The 14465-nt window shown below is 44.8% G+C and overlaps 1 protein-coding gene across 1 annotated transcript in view; it reads left to right on the plus strand.

Moving 5' to 3' along the window:
• Positions 1 to 797: 797 nt before the first annotated feature.
• Loxl2 (lysyl oxidase like 2) overlaps positions 798 to 14465 on the plus strand; it is an 84803-nt gene continuing 71135 nt past the window's right edge. Inside the window, exon 1 of the mRNA XM_028758730.1 lies at positions 798 to 909. The gene's annotated coding sequence lies outside the window, so the exon portion shown is untranslated. The remainder of the gene's footprint in view (positions 910 to 14465) is intronic.

Consider the following 14465-nt stretch of genomic DNA (forward strand, 5'->3'; position numbering starts at 1 on the left):
CTTAAAAATTAAGCGAAATTTAGCATTTAAGTAAAGTTGACAGATTAAAACGATATGAGCTGGTTTTCCTGCAGTCCTTATCTTGAAAGAATTTCGTTTGTAAGCAGAATTTCCAGGTGGTTTTGTGAGGGGCATTTAGATACAGAGCTCTAAACCAGCTTGATTTATCTTTAGTTTATTTTTAACTTCTTGCTTGAAGAGTCTTTAGGAAGACCAGCACCAGGCTATTTTCAGTGTTATCGGAAGTGATAAAAGTTTTAAACTCCAGTCAGATTCCAGTGACTGGCTTCTTTTCCCGCCCTTGTCTCAATTTTTCTGTCCTGACTCAATGCACAGATGTGAAGCTCGAACTGAAAGGCGAACAGTGTGGGTTGGCTGTTCGGAATCCCTCTACCAGAGAAGGGACCGGAAGCCTGAGAGAGATGAATGAGGACTTCAACTTTTAGTGTTCAGGTAAAAAAGCTGAATTCAGCGCCCGCCTCAATCCTGGTAAATCATACCCTGAGAGAACTGGAACGCGGGACCAGGAGGTGGAGAGCGCAGAATCCTCTAGTGAAGAGTGCAAGGTCTGGAACGGCGCGGTCTCCCGAGCAGCCAGCCCCAACCCGTGCTGATCCATCCCACCCCACCCCACCCCGCCCCCCAATCCCGGGATAAACCGAGGAAGTTCAACAAAGGGTGGAGGCCGGGCTAAACTGGAGGCCGCCTTCGGGGCAGCTGGGGTCGGGGGTGGGGTTTGCCGCGAGTTTCTCTTTAAAAGTCCGGGGCGGAAAGCTTGCCCCAACTGAAGCGCGCGCCTCCCAGCATTTACCCTGGCTTCTCAGCGGACGGGCCCTCGGCGATCGGCGCGGAGAGGGGCCACCGCTGAGAGCCCAGTCCCAGCCTGGCCACACGGAGCCCAGCTGCCAAGTAAGAACTCAGTCACCCCCTCTCCCCTTTAGCGCGCTAAAGGGTCCGAGGGCTAGCGGGAGCATCCCCAGGCTCCATCCCGTCCCCCTCTCCCTCCTCCCTTGGGCCAGCTCGGGCCAGGAATGTAGGAGGACGTGCAGGCTGACAGGTCCCCCTACCCCCAACCCCAAGCCAGCAGCCCCGCCCAGTCCCACTTTGCCTGGGTCCTGGGAGTCGGTCGATTGATCCCAGGAGCTGGGTGCTTGTCTTCTGGGCAACCAAGGCGCTTCCAGACAGAGGCGTGGGGCCTTGGGGCGCAAGCTGCGAGCTTTGAAGAATGGGGAAGGGGCTTCGGAAAGTTGGGCTGGTAGCCAAGAGTTCTGGCTTTTGAGATATAGTGTTTATGGCGGGGAGGGGGCAAGGAAGACACTTCAGCGAGGCTGGGACTGTGGCTTTGGGCATCGTGGGGTCGAGTGTCCAGCAGCTGTGGGAGCGCATAGCTTGCAACTGGATTTTTCTACCCAGCTTGCTGGAAAGGCTCTACCGAGAGCCAGAGCTCAGTGAACAGAGTAGGAGAAAGGTCCTGGCGCCAAGTATTCATTCCCAAGTCTCCCTGGGAACCTCTTACCACCGTTATCCAGGAGAGACTGAGCAGTAGGAAAGAACCCGCACTAGTGAATCCTCAGGTGGTGTGTAGAGTCCGGTGTCTTTAGAATCAAGGCCCTCAATACTAACTGCAAATGCGCGGGCCTTTTGGTCCTTGTGTCCTGCCCCGACTCTGTTCCCTACTGGTGTCATCTCCTCCTCCCCCTCAACTTTTGAAGTCATAGGGTGTAGTGGTCTGCTGAACGGGTCTCTATTCAGTCCCCCATAGAAATGTAGTCGGAAGTAAAAAGACATTCCTTTCTCTCCATCACTCGCTGGCCCACTGCTCCAAAGATTCCGAAAGTGTTCCCAACCAATTAACCACCAACCAACCAATATCACAACAAAACAGAATGTGCAACAGAGGGGTGCCCCTGTGTAGACTAGGACACTGAGTTACCCAGTGTGGGTAGAGAACACCCAGTTCAGACGGGAGGTGCACGATGTCTGAAACATGCCCGAATTAATTTTATCCCCGGAGTCCTTAAGGTTGAAGAGATGCTAAAATCAGCCCAATGAATACTTTCCCTCCTTACATCAAAGGGCTGAAGCTCAACCAGCCTGGTTTAGTGTTGATGACTCTTGGCTGGAGCCCTCCCTTACATCACCACTGGATGTGAGTGCCTGTAGCCTCCAAAGCCCATTTGTCATCTTGGGAGAATCAGTAAAGCAAAAGGTGTCTTGTGTACTTAGTTGGCCGTGGCTGGGTAGAGGGAGGATGCATTCAATTCCTGGGTCATTTCACACATAAAAAAGTCTGACTCACTGGACTGACCTTACCTTGGAGAAATTGTAACGTCTTCTTAGTCTCTGCCTTTTCCTGATCCTACTCTCTTCTCCTTGGGATGGCTGTGAAGCCAAGGGGTTCCTGATGGTTTCCAGGCTGTTCCCAAGGACGCTGGATCTCATTAGTCTATATTTGCTTTTCCGCTATGACCTTTGCGTTAGAAAAGCAAAATCACTTACACATCAACTAGTAATACGGGGAATAAAATCCAGTTTTAGGGACGAAGCCCACACTGGAGCCTGACATTCTGAAGCTTCCTTAAAGAGTCTTTGAGGACACTTCCACTGATTTGTTTCCTTTCTAGCGGGGATCCTCTCCTGGGCTCTCTCCTAGCCCTCTGACCTTTGGATGACCAGTTGGGAAGTACTTTGTGAGGGAAACAGATTTTCTGGGCTGTGGATGTGACCGTCAGAAAGCTGACTAATGTCCTAGATATTTCTAAATTGTTTGTTTAAGCTGTTTTATGCTGAAGATGTTTAAATATGCTCTTGGGATCATTCTGAATAGTTATGTTCTTCTCTTTAGTCCCAACATTTGCCCCACTTACACTATGACCCTTTTTTCTTTTCTCAGTGAAGTATTTTTAAAGGCAAATCTTGATATCATATGATTTTATACATAGATCAGCTCAATCCTGGAAATGTTAAATAACTATGATGCTATTGTTACACTCAAGAAAGTGATCTAGGATTTTTTTCTACTATCATCTACTCCACAATCTATGATACATTTCTCTTCCAACTTTCTCCCAAATGGAGTTGATCTCCATCCTGTTGCACTGTCTAATGTGCTCTATTCCTGTTGCTCGACATTGCTTGCTTCCAAGCCACTTTTCTATCTACTTTTTGCAAAGTCCCACTAATGGCTAAGATGGGTAGTGCTTAATTCATTTCACACTTGAAACTTGAAAATGCAGACATTGTCTGGGCAGTGTTGCTAGTTGCTGGGCAAACTTAGCACCAGATAGGCTGACTTCATTCCTGGGATCAAGGTGAATCATCAGAGATTATTAGCTCCGAGTAGCCCTCAGCTCCCTAAAGAGGACCCCTTAGCAGGCTGCTCTGGAGATTACTGCTTTCCGTGAGAAGATACTTTGTAATCATTTGGTAATTGGCCCTTTGGAGCTTGAGATATGAGCTATAAGAAACTTGGGTTTGCTGTAGGAAAGCAGCGTTCTTCTCCTGGTTGGGGGCAAAGCACCTGCCTTTTTGAACAGAGGGGAGCTTCGTCCTTGAATTTTTCTCTGGTAGGATGAAGGAAATGACTACATCTGGGTTCTAGAGAAAAACAGAGGCCCCAGAGGAGAGATTGGGAGAGGACGTTCACCCATCGTTGAGCATCACCTGGGTGTTTTGGCTGCTGGCATCTTTCACACTGATGCCCGTAACTCCTATGGCAGAAACAGGAAGAGGACTCTGTCCCCCTGCTAAAGTCCCGCGTTGTAGACATCTTGCTTTATTTGGCCTTTGTAGCACCAGACTGTTTTGCTATTTGAATTTACATCTCTTAGGTTTATTTGCTTCTTAAATCCAGTGTTAAAATGTCATTTTACATTTTCTTAATGATCACGGGTTAGGATCCCCCTTCCTCTGCAAGTCTTGTGGGGGAAAGGACTTCCTGTTTCCTGAACTAGATTATCTGCTGTCTTGTTTGTTTTGCACTGAAATTGACAAGGGATGGACAGATCTTCCATAATACAGCCAGCTAGAGGCTAAGAAACAGGGAGGCCTGTGTGTGTGTGTGTGTCCAACCTCGTTCACCAGCTTGAGGAGCTCAGAAGTGGTATATGTCAGCCTTAAAGATCTGCAGCTTTAAAACCCTTTTCCTTAGGTACCAGGCTGTGTCCATCCAGGCAAACTCGTGCAGTTAGAAGGGTGTGATTTCTTGATTTCTTTCCTTGTAAAGTTTTTGGGAAAACTCAGGAAATGCCTCTTCTTCTTGGGGCCAAATCTGGCTTTAGCAGAACAGCTTACAGCTACTACTTCAATTCCTTCTGTAGAAAAGCCTTTGTGGTCAGTTTGCCTGGTAGTTATACCCTGGTAGATCCTGAAGGCTCAGATGAAATGGCTGGAGCCCACCGTGCCCTGGAACCACAGAGTCTGCAAGACTAGCAGTTGTGTGCTGAAAAGGAAGAACCAGGCAGTTACCCACAGAGACTCGGTGACAGCTGCACACATTACCTTGGAGATCTCAGCCTCCAGCCTTGTTCAGATTGGAGCGAGGCCGCAGGTACTCCTTATCCTGGTCCTTGTCCTGGTTGTCTGGCTGGTGTACTTCACTCTCGTATGTGGTACATGCTTAGCAGGGAGGATTACCTGGCCAGGTATGTAGCTGATTTCCTAAGCTTTCGTGTCAGAGAAGTCCATAGCAACCAAGACCACCTTTTAAAAATGATTTTCCCCTCCTGCTTTCCCTCCCTTTTATTCAATTAAATAGCCTAGGCTGGCCTCAGATTTATCATGTAGCTGGAGATGACCTTGAACTTCATATCTTCCTGTCTCTATCTCAAAGGACCAGGATAAGAGGCATGCACCACTACAATGTCTAGTTTATGTGATGTGGGATATTGAACCCAGGGATTTATGGGTTTTTGTCATGCTTTGTAGTGCCGAGGACTGAACACAGGGCTTTGAGGATGCTAGGCAAATGCTCTACCAGTAAGCCACATCTCTAGCCCCAGCTTGACTTTTTGAAAAAGCATCTAATAATCTTAACACTCTCATCCAAATCAATTGACTATAAATGAGCAAGTATATGCCTAGATTCTCAATTCTGTGCTATTTGTCTGTCTTTTAAAGACAGACCATCTTGGCTGTCTGTGTATTTGAAACCAGAGTGTTCATGTGTCTTCTTTGCTCGCTTCAGAGTAGATTCTGGCTCTCTTGCAATTCCATATTATTTTAGAGTTGGTAGCTTGTCAATATCCACAAAAAAATCTGCTAAGATCAGGATTGAGTTGGAGGTACAGGTCAACCCAGGGAGTAGTTTTTAAACAGTAAGCCTTCCAGTCCATGAATATAGGATGCTCGGCCATTTATTGAGAAGATCTTTCATTTCTTTCAACAATGTCTTGTATTTTCAGGGTGCAACATTTGTGCAGTTAGACAGTTAAGACCCTGTACTGTTCTTGTAGAGGACAAGAATTTGGTTCCTAATGCCCACGTAGGCTGGTTCACAATTGCCTATGACTACCGCCAGCAGATCTGGTGCCCTCTTCTGGCTGTCACAGGGACTTCACTCACATGCACATACAGATACACAATTAAAAGTAAATAAATAAGTAAACATTTTAAGAAAGTATATAGGAATATCATTATTTTGTATATTAATCTTGTATTCTATAACTTTGATGAACTCATTCATTGATTCTAATTTTTTTTAGTTAGTTTCTTAGGAATTAAAAAAGCATTACATTCTATGTATGTGTGTGCACACAGAAGCCACTGCATATATGTGGAAATCGGAGGGCAATTTTCAGGAGTCAGTTCTCTTCCACCAGAGTAGGCTCTGCTGGTTGACACTAAAGTCATGAAGCTTGTTGCTGGCGAGTGCTTCCACTTGCTGAGCCATCTTGCTGGCTTGGTTTCTCAGGATTTTCAAAAATGCACATATCTGAGTACATCCTTAGGCAGGAATGTGGAGTCCGTGAGATGGATGATTGGCCTTCTAGGGAGTTGCAAGTCCAGAGGCAGATGAATGTGAAAGCTGGGAGGAACTTGGCCAGAGCTTTGGGCACAAGCTGATGCTAGTTTTTGTGATGCTAAAGAGAGTAGAGGCTTGCTAAAGCTGGCGCTGGTAGCCAGGCTGTTTCTTGAGATGCAGGAATAATATTAGAATCCATCTTAGGAGACTTGAGATTGGCACTAATGTTGATCAACAACAGAAGTAACTGAGAAAGTCCATCCTGTTCAGTACACATGAGAACTGTCAGGCCTCTGGGTTCATGCCACCACACTGTAGATGCCATTATCTTGAGTGAGCACTGGAGACTTGGTACCAGCTGGCTTTGTCCAGCTGAGCCCAGCCAGCTTCGCTGATGTGGCAGTTGGTGCCTGTTGCTAATGCTCTCTGGGCTCTTTCCTAGGAGTCAAGGCTGCCACAGGCAGCACAGTCCAGGGACTGAGGCTTTTAAGCACTTTTAGTACGTCAGACCTATACTGGCGTAGCCAGGCACTTCCGGCTAAAGATGTGGCTGTGGCCTGTGCTTGTCATCAGGGCCCTCTCTGGGTTTGGCTATCATGTAAAAAGCGCAAAGGTTGAAGTGATGGACTGTTGGATCAAGTTGTTCCTCTCAGACCCTCACTTGGTCTCCAGCTTCTGGAGATGCCCAGCGTGCACGAAGGGCTGAGGCTCCCTTGATGGTTAGGCTTTCTCTTAGATAAAGAGTCTGGGGAATATTTTGCTTCAGGAATGAGCCAATGGTCTCTGAATGACTTGTGTCATTCCTCCCACTTGCACTCCCACCGTCTCCCACCCAGTACCTTCAGCTCGCTCAACTGTCTGAGCCCTTCCATAACTGAGTGTTGTCCACCTAGACCGACCTCAAGCACTCAGGCTGCAGTCAGTTCCATCCCTGGAGACGACACCAGGCTTACTTGGAATGACTGGGCTGTATCTCAAGCTTGTATATCATCCTGGTCTCTGTTTTTATCTCCTCTCCCTGCTACTTTTTGTGAACTTCCATCTCCTTACAAGAGGCGTGGAAGGTTAGAACAATCTAATTAGCTCCAAGATGTTAGTTCTAAGATACTGTGTGTCTAAAAGTATGTGGGTGCATACACATGTGTATGTGTGATGGGTAAAACCTGTCTCCCATGTGGAGTAGTCCCTTAAGATCAAGCTACACAACTGTAGCATATGTGTGGAGAGCCTACCCCAGTCCCATGGAGGCGCCCTGGTGGATAGTTCAGTCTCTGCAAGCCCCTATGGGCCCAGGTTAGTTGAGCCTGTGTGTTTTCTTGTCATCTGACATCCTGTTACTATGAATTACCTTGTAGCCAAGCCATGTGTCCCCCTTTTAGTGGGGGTTCTGTAGGTTGGATGTTTGAACCCAGTAGGAATCCTTGCATTGTGAAGTTCTATGTTGGCCTTTGAATTGGATTGTGAGTTTTCCAGTCCCTTCACTGTGGGCAACGTGTTGGAGAGATGAAGTGTATTACTTCATTATTCTGTGTGTGTTATACATGTATGTACCCATGTATGTTTTGCATGTATGTGGATGGCTCACCCATGCAAGTGCATGTGGAAGCCAGAGACTGATGTTGCCCTGTCTTTCTCAATTGCTTCTGTAGTTTATATTTCAGGACAGGATATCTTATCGATCCTATATTCACAGTGTCAGATAGGCTAGCTGACCAAAGAGCCCTCTGCTCACTTTACCCCGTGAGCTGTCTCCCTGGCCTGTGGTTGGTTTTTACCTTTCCATCTGATCTAAGAGTTTCCTGTAAGCATATTTGAAAGTGTCTGAAATTGTTTCATCATCCTCCCCAGGAAAGAGCCTGGTCAAAGTGAGATTCCACCTCAACCCAGAGGTGGGCTGTGGGGAACCCTGATTGGTCACAACAAATCATGCCAACAAAGCCCTCTTTTTGAAGGCTGAAAACTATTCAGCTTTGTATGGCCACCTTCTCACCACCTCACTGTGCCCTGAACATTCCATCTCTGTGACCAAAAATAGACAGGACTGTGGTGGAATTCAGGGCTAGGGGCAAAATGAATCAGGCCTGGACCAGTCTGGTGTCTAAAAGTCTCCATTTGTGTCTGAAGTATTCACAAGGGCTTCCCTCATGCTCTGAGTACACCTTGTCTGCCCAACACAGCCTCCCTCCACAAAGAGTAGCCAGACACAGCCCCAGACCACCTCTCCAGAAAGAGCCAAGAACAATTCATCTCTCCTGTTAGTCTCAGCAGGTCTAGTGGAGGAGACAGCTCTCACCTCAGCCCCTAATCCGAAATCTACATCACTGGAGATGTCAAATAGAATATTTTTATTGGTGACAGAATTCTACTGAGTTCTAGCCCTTTTGTTTTAATGAGAGCAACATGGGTCTCGCTGCTCTTATGCAGTGAGGTTATCTCAGCCGCACTTTGTATTGGAGGCAGCAGGATAAGAATGGGTGCTCTAGAACCCAGACGTCAGGATACAGGATGAAGAGATGACTCAGCAATTAAGAGCACTTGCCGTTCTTCCTAAGACTCTGGGTTCAGTTCCTAGCACTCACCCCCATGGCAGCTCACAATTGCCTGTAATTCCAATTCCAAGTGATCTAATGTCCTCTTCTGACCTCTGTGGGTACCAAGACACACACGTGGTGCACAGACATACATGTAGGAAAAACACCCACAAACATAAAATAAAAAAAAATGAAAAATCTTTTTTAAGGAATTATTTATTTTGTGCATATGCGTATACTGTAGCTGTCCTCAAGAGAAGAGGGCATCAGATCCCACTACAGATGGTTGTGAGACACAATTTGGTTGCTGGGAATTGAACTCAGTACTTCTGGAAGAGCAGTCAATTCTCTTAACCACTAAGCCATCTCTCCAGCTCATGAAAAATCTTAAAAAACAAAACAAAACAAAACAAACAAACTAACTTTAATACAGACATATTATGGGGGAATGAATAATCTGACCAGTGACCTGGGAGACCAGAAGCCAAGACACATACAATCACATACAGTCGGCCACATAGAATCACACACAGTCATACAGAATCACACACAGTCCCCATAGAGTCACATGCAGTCACATACAGTGGGTGCCTACAGAAGACTCTTTTAGGAGGAGACTAAGCCTAGTTGGGGAGCAGTTAGATATGAGGGTCAGACAAAGATCAAGTACCACAAGAACACTTTGAAAAGCCAAAAAGTATAATGCTCCAGATAGAGTTGTATGATTTTTATGTGATGTGTTTCCCCTTGTCTCTGCATGACTGGAAATTAATATTACTATTACCAAAAACAGTAGTTGCTGCTTCCTAGACATTGAGGGAGAAGTGAACTCCGGGAAGAGAGCTATGGCTCAGAGCAGTCGTTGTCAAGGGACATGGGATTTGTCATATGCCAAAATCAGGGGCAGGTGACAGTGCCTAACAGACACAGGGTATCATCAAATCCATGACTTTCCACACAGTTCATACGAGAGTACTAGTTCATATCTGTACATATTTCCTTGTTTTTATAATAAAGTTTAATGAAACTTATGCAGATCATGGAAGATAGTTTCAATTTTCTCAAGCGACAGTTTTTGTTTGTTTTACTGTGTTCTGTAACTGACACATTTAGGGTGCTTACTTTCAGGTGTGCCTCATTATTCTAGTTAGTAATAAAATACAGAAATAGACACAAAGGTCAGCTGTGAGGAGCCATCATGAGTGCACAGAGGGTCAGCTGGGGAGATATCTGTGGTTAAAAATAATAAAATTACTTCTTTGTTAGTTACTCCCTTAGTGGCTTTGTTTTTCTCTTCTGACTAGTTTTGTATCTACTTTGTCAGACTTATTTTCTGGGTCCCTGGTCATTTAGTTGTTTCCATCCCTTGACACTTTATGGGATCACTTTACCAATGGGGTGTATTTCTTGAAACCTATAGAACGTTATATCTGGCCCACCTGGTCACAGGCAAAGTAAAACTGCCACGCTGCTTTTTAATTTTAAGTCAGCTGTCAGGTCAGGGTGTATGAGGAAAAAACGTGGAAGGGTAGCCTTGGAGAGTATGACATGAACAAGAAATCCTGTTGGATGAAGCTCAGGACAGAGTCCTTTAGACACATCATTAAAATGAAGTCATTAAGACAGCATCACCATCACATAGAAACTTAAATGATGTCCATCCCAACAGTTGAATGGCTCTTAACCTAGAAATAATACCAATGACAAATAAAGTTCATAACCCTTTAGTAACTGATTCCAAAGATATCAAAGATGATGAAATGTGGAGCAGAGAATTTAAGTGCTCTCAGCGTGTTGAAAGACAACACGTACACACAGGACTGTGACCTAAGACACTGTGGGATCTGAACAAGACAAGTGACCACATGCATAGTCAAGACAGAGGAGTTGAAAAGAGACTTCAACAGAAAGTTCAGGGATGAGGAGCTCAAAAATTAGAAAAATCAGTTGGTGGCTTCAGTAACACACTAGATCAGATAGAAAAAAAAATAGCAGAGCTTGAAAACAAGATTTTTTTTTTAAAGTTAATAACAGAAATAAAGCAAAATAAGAAAGAGTGAGGAGACCATATGAGAGATTTTAGGGTACCCTTCAAAGATCAAATATCTAGCTTGTTGGAAGAACTATAAGCTAAGGGCATAGAAAACCTATTTAATAAAGCAACAGCATACAAATTCCCAACTATTGGTGATAACATAACATCTAAATACAGGAAACATTTAAAACCCCAAATAGACATGACCATGAAAGTACTTTGTCAACATATTATGGTTAAATCATTAAAAGTACTGAACAAAAAGAGAATTTTACAATGTATACAACAGAATTGCCAAGTAACATATAAAGACAAACTTATTGGATTAATATTTTCTCAGAGGCAACTCTGAATACCAAGAGGGCATGGAATGATATTTTTCAGACACTGAAAGAAAATAACTACCAAGCTATTATACCCAGCAAAACTTTCCTTCACAGCAAAAGGAGAAGAAAGAACCTTTCATGACAAGGCTAAACTAAGGGCTCTCATGGCTAATAGATCACAGTTACAGAAAAAGGTAGAAAGAATCCCATACTAAGAAGAGAAAACTGCCATACTAAGAGAGAAATCCCATACTAGAGAGAAACTGCTAAACATCCTTAATAGGAAATATGAATAAATTCCACTAGAAAAGCAGATGTATCAAGGAAAAGTAGGAAGACTCAAATATTACCAATGGAGCAAATTCTCAATTTTACAAGATAAATAAGAGAAAAAGAAATGAATAAAATAGATTTGAAACTTATTTTTACTATTAGAGTAAAACACAAGAGAGATGTTTCAGGAAATGCACAAAGATTTCCTGGATAGGACTGCAGCAAAAGTACGAGGCAAGAAACAGGCAGGACTTGATAGCTGGAATGATGTCATTTTAAAGGTCCTGCACAGCAAGCAAACCACAGAGAGAAGAGGCATCCATAGAATGAGGTGGAATTTACCCTCTATCCATCTCACAATTGATATCCAAAGAGAACTCAGAAGAGTTAAAACAAGTAGTCCACAGAGTGTGAAAACTGGGATAGATGCTATCAAAGAGGAAATATAAGTGGTCAAAGACTTTTTGGGGGATGGGGGAGCTCATTTCTTTATTCACTAAGCATATACAAATGGAAACTGCAGTGAGATTTTAGCTCACCTGAGTGGGAATGGATTTTTTGATGATTTGGAGGAAAGGGAGCCCTCATATGCCATCCTACTTAGCATCTTAGCATTAACTGCCAACCTGATACAACCTAGAATCATCTGAGAGAAGAGCTTCTAATGAGGAATTGTCCAGAACAGACTGATCCATTAGCATGTCTACTTCAGGTGGGATGGGGATCGTCTCGGTGGTTAATGGTTGTGGGAGGGACCAGCTCACTGTGGGCAGACCCATTCCTTGGACAGGTGACTCTGGGCTGTATAAGAAAGTAATTTCTACTTAAGTTCCTGCTCGGGTTCTTGCCATGATTTCTTTCAAGGACGGACTGTAACCTATAAGCTGAAATAAACCCTCTCCTCTCCTAAGATGCTTGTGGTCAGAGGGTTGACTTTTTCATCCATCCATTTTTCTGATTTTCTCCTGTTTTCAACTTTTCTCTCTATGGCTCGAGTTAAGTTTACCTGCTTGTTCGTATCCTCTTCCAGATCACTGAGCACTTTTACCAGAAAACTTTTCAAATCTTGACCTGGCATTTTACCTACTTCAGTGTCTTTGAGTTTGGAAGCTGAGTTATGTTCTTTTAGAGGATGAATGTTGTCCTCATTTCATGTGGTGGACATCTCTTTGAGTTTTGTTTTTTTCCCCTGAGGTGGGGAAGAATCTTTTGGGGTAGTCTAGTGTTGAGGGCTTACTCCAAGGCACCAAATACTTTTGGAAGAAGCTTCATTCCTCTTCGCTCTGCTGGGGAACTATGGAGACAGAACACACGATGCTGCTTTTCTCCTGCTCTTTCCCAGAGTTCCTACTCTTTCACTTTCTCCACAGGTTTCTAAAGATCTTTCTGTATTTCTCTCTTGGGAATAAAGTTCATTTTCTTTATTACAACTCTCTTCCTTTACTGGCTCTGACAGCCTCTTGTGTACCATCTCACCCACAGTGCCCCTCATGAAAGATGTTCAATTCCTACTATCTCTACATTGTCAATTCTGGAATCAAATCAAGGACTCTCGAATATGCTGGGGAAGATCCTGGAGTGACAGATAAAGATATGATGATGTTGGGACAATTGAAGTATCACAGTTTGTAGACATCCCGGATACGAGAGCATGCTGAAAATCTAGAGTTCCTACTTACTCTCTGATTTCATCCTTCCTTCAGCTCTGCAAGAGCAGCAAGCCTTAGTTGATACAGCCCTGCGTCAAAGTCTTACTGGGGATGTCCTGTAGTTCTTTGTCCCTTAGCCCAGTTCAACATCTACTTAGTTTATAAAGCACAGGCAGTTGAGCTTCTACAATATGATATAGTGTATAAGTGAGAATTTCTGGTTTTTACACAATGGTTTATAAAAGCTGGATCTAGAAAGACCTGCTAAGGTTCATCCCCCAAGCTCCAATTCATACTTGGAGAAATCGAAGTTCAAACTTAAGCCCAGCCCTGATGTTCACAGCTGAGCATTTGGCCACACTGGCAGAGCTTGACTGGAATCAGCAGCACAGCAGCCTGATCTAAGATACATCAGCCATTCGTATGTGACTGGCAACTGTGGGCCAGAGATTCAAGAAGCTTTTCCTTTGATTCTTTTTACACTTTGTCCCGTGAACCAGATGTTTCTCATTTTCATGTAAAGATTGTCTTAAAGAATGTAGCCTTTCAAGTTTACATGATTATTAAGTCTAGAAAAACCTAACTACACCTGGGCTTCCCAAGCTCATGAGCAGTAGACAGAATTTGAACCAGTTGCTGTCAGTGAGGATGTAGCAGTGATCTGTCCTGTGGTGTGTGGAGGGAGAGTGTGGGGGACAGCCACAAGTGGTCTCCAACTGTTGGGTCACATACAAGACCTTGGGGAGCCGATGTTTCTGATGACGTCCTGGGACCTGAGTCCCATTGTGTGAGTGAATTCTTTCCACATACCCGTCAGAGGGCCATTGGAGCCCAGCACCTCTTGTCAGGAGGGCTTAGAGGACATTGTATTCTCAAGTAGATTGAATTGAATGTAAGAATATCCTTAATTGTTTAATTGCAAGACTATGAAAAATACAAGGGACAATATTTATCACTTTCTGATAAGCACCAGTGGTGAGCTGTTGATGTCTTGTGTTCTGGCAGTCAGATGCTTCAGCCCTTAGTCGTGTTGCCTGAGGCCTTCTGATGCTGACCTTTTCCTGCACTCCACCATATGAGTAATGAAGACCATCTCCAGGTATCACTCAGGTTATATTCAGTAGGACATTCTTCAAGGAAGGTCTTGTGGAACAGACCCTCACAGCCTGCACAACCTCAGTATGTGTGACCTGAGCTTCAGGGTCTCCACAGTCATCTGCTGTGTCCATCTGACCCAGTTGGCAGACACTCTCTGCTCACAGATCAAGGATTCCAGAATTTCCATGGTGTCTGTGATGCAACTTCCCTGCTGTGGAGTGTTCTGAGAGTGTGGATTTGAAGAGACTCCTCAGAGGTATTCAAAGGGATGCTGAGGATACAGCTTCCTGTTGTCTGAGCACTCTCTCAAAAGTGGTATAGAGATGGAGCTTCATCCAGGCTTTTTGGTCTCCCTCTCCCTCTCCCGTCTTCCCTCTCCCCTCTCCCTCTCCCCTCTTCCCTCTTCCCTTTCCCCTCTCCCTCTCCCCTCTTCCCTCTCCCCTCTCCCTCTCCCCTCTTCCCTCTCCCCTCTCCCCTCTCCCCTCTCCCCCCTCCTCCCTCCCCCTCTCCCCTCTTCCCTCTCCCCTCTCCCTTCTCCTCCCTCCCCCTCTCCCCTCTTCCCTCTCCCCTCTCCCTTCTCCTCCCTCCCCC

Source organism: Grammomys surdaster, unplaced genomic scaffold (assembly GCF_004785775.1).
Source record: "Grammomys surdaster isolate TR1022 unplaced genomic scaffold, NIH_TR_1.0 126219, whole genome shotgun sequence".
Taxonomy (NCBI): Eukaryota; Metazoa; Chordata; class Mammalia; order Rodentia; family Muridae; genus Grammomys; species Grammomys surdaster.